The sequence below is a fragment of the Leucopleurus acutus genome (genome assembly GCF_964270905.1).
Source record: "Leucopleurus acutus genome assembly, chromosome: 3".
NCBI classification, from domain to species: domain Eukaryota; kingdom Metazoa; phylum Chordata; class Mammalia; order Artiodactyla; family Delphinidae; genus Leucopleurus; species Leucopleurus acutus.
In genome coordinates, this window is record NC_139145.1 from 28175669 (window position 1) to 28180983 (window position 5315).

Genomic DNA, 5315 nt, shown 5'->3' on the forward strand with positions numbered 1-5315 from the left:
AAATCCCTAGAACCTGTGAATGTAACCTTATTTGGGAAAAGGGCACATGGCAGGAGCTCAGGAAATGTTGGCTGGTTCTTAATTGTTCTGTGCCCCCCACTCCCCTGCCCGGCTATGAAAGTATTTTTGGTCTCCAGTGAATTTCTTAGTGGGACTCTGAAAAATAAAGATGCAAGACCGGATTCTGATACCATTTAGACGTTTTAAGAGGGGCTGTTCAGGCTACCCGCCACCCTGAACTGCCTGCATTCCGTGGTGTGTTGTTTGAAGGTCCTTAGTGTCCTAGACAAGAATGAATTCTACGGGGATCAGACGCGTCAAATTCATAAGTATATAAACTAAGTGACATTCTGCACTTGGACTCCTGCCTCTGAACAGCACTTAGTGAGTCAGGAGTGAGTAAAATGAACACCAGCAATCAGTGTGAAGTCTTCTTTCTTGATTTATATTCGTCTGCAGTAACTCCTAATATTTAGACGTTTTTAAAACTTTTTATTTCGAAATCATTATAGACTCACAGGAAGTCGCAAGAATAGTACAGAGGATTCGTGGACCCTTCACCCAGAGTCCCCCAGTGGTGACATCTTATAGAGCAGTAGTCAAACATCTAAAGGAGACCAACCTGGGTATACTACTGTGAACTAGACCACCCACATTATTCCATTCTCGCCAGTTTTTTACATGTGTTAATTTTTGTGGGTGTTTCTATGTAATTTTATCCCAGGGACAGATTGGTGTCACCACCATCGAAATCAAGGCACAGACCAGATCCATCCCCACATATGGACTTCCTCATGGACTCCCGGGTTCCCTTCATAATCACAGGTCCCCACACCCCTGTCCCCTGACAACCTCTAATCTGTTCTCCATCTCACTAATTTCATCATTCTGAGAACGTTATATAAGTGGACTGACAGAGCATGCAACCTTTTGAGACTGGCTTTCTTCACTATGCAGCGCTCTCTGAGATCCATGCAGGCGGTTGCATGTATCAATAGCTTGATCTCTTGTGTTGCTGAGTAGTATTCTATTGTAAGGATGTCCTAGATTTTGTTTAGCCCATTGAAGGACATTTGAGCTGTTTCCAGTTTGGGGCTATTAAAACTGCTTTGAACATTCGCCTACAGGTTTCTTTGTGGACATAAGTTTTCATTTCTCTGATATAAACAGGCAAGCGAATGTTTAGTTTTAAGCTCCTCTATTATCTAACACACGTCTGCTAAGGTGTTATGATCTGCAAAGACTTTAGATTTTGTGTTTTAAAGGACCAGGCAGTTAGTCATTTTTCTAAAGGGAAATCATCTTGTTCTCACACGGGTTTTGTAAATGGGGCTTCTTCTATATAGAATTTGAGTGTGAAAGAATATTAATGTGTTCTTTTTATCCAAGAGGTAATCATCTATTCTCATAACCAATTTGAAAAGTAGAGAAGAGACAGGCATCGTACTGCCATTCCACTTATGATGACATTGAAACCAGTGGTTGATGTGGTTTTGTTTTTCATTCTGCCAGCCCTGAACTGTCCTAATGGACCACCCATGGGTTTAATGGCACAGTTGCCCCTAAAGGGGACACATCAGCCACACTGGCAGAAGTGTCTGTGTAAAGACACGGCCTCAAGCCAGCAGCCTGGGCTGAGCCTCCCCAGGCACCTGCCTCCCTCCTTCCCTCCCAAGCCTGGGGGCCCCACTGTGGCTGTACCCGCTGCTTCTGTGCACTCAGAACATAAGCCCCTCCAGCCCCGTGGCCCTTTCCCATCTGATGCAGTGGGCACTCTGCGGCTGGCTATGGTCTGGCGTCCAGGTGGCCAGCATCCAGCCCAGACCAGCATCTAGCTCATCTATGCCACTGAGGCTCACGGTGGCCTCTGGGGCACCACAGGGCCACCATCAGGGCTGCGCACACATCTTGGCTCCCTAAAGTTGACTCACAGACCAGGGGCCCCTGTGGCCCAGGAAGAGTGACAGCCAGAGAAAAAGAACTAGCAAGACGGAAGCCATGATCTTTTGTAACCCGTCCCTTTGGCCGTATTCCATCCGTATTCGCAGAAGCTGCCTGCCCCAGAGCAGAATGTATAGGAGGACCTTGTTTCGTTTAAAAAAGAAAACAACTCACCATATCTCATCAAATCTAAGATGCCCTAGATTGTAAGACCACGACTGTTTTAGGTACCACAAAGAAAGAAAATGTGCTGCCATTTAAACTACAACACGTGGTTGACTGTAAGACATCCTGAGTTCAGAGATGCTCACAGTAAAACCATGTGCAGCTTGGAACTGGTGGAATTCAGGATACAAAAATTAAGAAGCACTTCCTGGAATGTTAACAGCTCATCCCTCTACATGCAACACCCCATGCTCACCTGGGTGACTTCCATCTACTCTCAGAGCTCAGCTCAGGTGTCTCCTCCCCAGGGAAGATGCGCCAGGACATTTTGGACTCTATTCTGGGAGCACAGAAGTCGCAAAATGATGGACTGCGTGTCAGTCTGGTGCAGAGATGTGTTCTGTTTGGCCCAACCAGGGGTTTTTTTGTTTGTCTTTGTTTTGCCCATAATCAAAACTTTTTTGAAAAACTGACACCAAAATGGGACAGTGTTGTTGTGTATATCTTAAAAATTAAACGTAATTATATTATCTTGGTAGATTAACTAGAATGATTGAACTGACAAGTCTTTCTGTGACAGAACGCAAATCCAGGCCGTTGTGTGGATCATTGGTGGTGTTTTCCTCTACGTGAACACCCTACTGTGAGTCTGGCCTTTCCTCCTGTTGGCCGGCACAACACTGTTGAACAACCTACACAAAGCACCACCGTCCGAGCATGGCTGAAAACCGTGGTAACCTTGAGCAACCTGGACATTTTTCATCCGTAAGGTAAGAACTTGGACTTTGAACCAGCCGCTTCATTTTGCTTTTTCTTCTCCTCTTCCAAGGACGGATGCAGTAAATCTCTAGCCAAAGGCATGTCGATCCTTTCTCAAGCCCAGCCCGTCCAGATCTTTAAGGCGACGCCCCTAGCCAGCAGCATGCAACCCAGAGCGCAGCATCAACTTCCGGGATCCCTGCAGGGTGCTTTTGTTTGTCTGTCTTTTGGGTTTTGGCTTGCTTGTTTGTTTTTTCTTAATTGGCAGCTAACATCTATAAATCAAGAGACTTACAAAAAGTTCAAGTATCTGGCTTTTCTAGGAAAACCTAAAAATGTGACACCACTGGGCCCAGGTCCCTTGGGCCTGAAGATGTTTGTGTTATGACCCCTGCCATGGGCTTTGAGGGTTTTGAGAAAAGCATGGCATGAGCTTCTGAAAGAGAGGGGCTGATGTGTGGCACTGATTTAATGAGGAGGCCTGAGCCAGGCAGAGGCTGAATGTAGAAGTGGAGGCCTTGGTGTCTGACCAGGGAGAAGAGATGAAGACGAAAGAGACAGGAAACAGGTTGAATTTCTGACCCAGGCACTGGGGGCCAGGGAGGATGGGGGAAGCTTCCAGGTGGGGATTAAGTTGCAACCAAAGTGGGCAACAATGGGGTTGGTAAAGGTTTTGACACCCAGCTTTTTTTATCCTCGGTTACTGGTCCCATTTAAGCAGGCATCCCTCACCCACCTTCTGTGGTCAGGTGGGGTCCAGTGATGAGGCCGAGGGTCAGGCTTAATGTCAAGAAGAGACAAATCCCAGGCTTTTTGGGCAATGTTAATCCCAGCTCTGGGTAAGAGCAGTTCACAGTCAACTGAACAAGTGGTGGTAAGAGGAAAAGTAAGCTGCAAGGGCCAACGGGCTGCGCTGGGGCCTGGGGTCTTTGCAGGGGGAGGTTTTTTGCTTTGGGGCCACACTGATGCAGAGGGCTCTTCTCTGAAAGCCTTGCTGGGGAGGGGGTTGGCCTGCCAGTCTCACCCTCTTAATCTCAGCCACCTCCAATACTCAGGGGCTGAACCATTAAGGACACTTGGAGTTGCAAGTGACAGAAACCCAGAGTAGAAGTTAATTTTTGGCTGACCTAAATAGGAAGACCAGAGATACATCCGCTTTCAGGACTGGTTGGATCCAGGGGCTTAAATGATATCAGTAGAATGCTGTCCCTCTGTCTTTCAGCTCTCCTCTTGAAGATGGTCACCCTATAGTTTCAGGATCCCTTCCTACAAGCTGATTGATCCCAGATGAAGAGAATGCTTCTATCTGGAGAATTCCAGCAAACATCCCAGGACTGATGCTCAGTGGCCTGGCTTTGGTTATGTGAGCCAATCACTCTGACACTAATTGTCCAGGTCACATCTCCAACCCTGGCATCGGGGGTTGGGTGAGCTCCACCCTGACCAGGTAGACTGAGAGTGGGCAAGAGTGTTTCCACAAAGGAAAATCCCCAGATGAAGGCAGACACAGCAGATGCTACCACAGGGCATTTGCCTCTCAACCCTGAGGCCAGAGGAAGGGGGATCTCCCTTCCCTGCCCAAGGGAAAGGAGTGTAGGAATTTCTCCCAGACCATCTCCTACCACAACCAAATAACCTCCTCTGTGCTCTGTGCTCTGTGCATTGCCTTATGAGATAGCCTCCGATGTCACACAGTGACACTTCCACTGCAGTCTTATTAGAAGCAAAAGTCATGAACGTTAGCCCATGTTCAAGGGGAGAGGACTCAGACTCCACATTATGATGGGAGGAATGTCAAGAAATGTGCAAACATTTTTAAAAGGGATTGCACAGTGTTTTCCTGAACCACAGTTCCCAAGAACCTCTGCAGTCCTCCAACCCTAGCAGCCATCCTACCCACGACCCCATGAGTCCCTGTCTTACCTGTCTTCTCAGCATCCCTAAACCCCACCTTGGACCCTCTGTTCTCAGCAGAAGACCTGGTCCCCTTATGAAAGGGAAACCAGAGACAGCAGATGTCCCCACACATACCTATTCTTAGGGCTGAATCTGAACCCCCTTCCCAAGGTGACCCCTCTCCCCTCACCTCCTCCATGACCTCACCCAGCCTATTGGTCCATCCTTTCTCTCCTTTTCCTTCACATTCTTGGAATGTGCTCAGTTTCTTCACCTTAAATAAGCCAGTCCCTCGGAGCCTGGGGGAGGGAACCATACAGAAAGTTATTGCCATCAGCCAGCCCAGGTCAGATCAGGGCAGTGGGCAAAGGCAGGAAAGGCTCAGCCAAAGGAAAGTCTCCTTTGGAAATAGACTGGCCATCCCCGCAGAGGTGATGGTACAGGGATTGTTTTGAACGTGACTTTGAAGTTTCCAGCTTTGGTGTCCCATGTATCCTGGTACCTTTCCTACTAAATATGTAAGATAGAGCTCCCTCTGTCCTCTTAAATCCCCG

The 5315-nt window shown here is 47.7% G+C and overlaps 1 pseudogene across 1 annotated transcript; it reads right to left on the minus strand.

Moving 5' to 3' along the window:
- Window positions 1-2712: 2712 nt before the first annotated feature.
- On the minus strand, window positions 2713-2967 carry LOC309958750 (small ribosomal subunit protein eS27-like; annotated as a pseudogene). Its single transcript has one exon. The product of its transcript is annotated as a small ribosomal subunit protein eS27-like (transcript).
- Between the last annotated feature and the right edge of the window lie 2348 nt (window positions 2968-5315).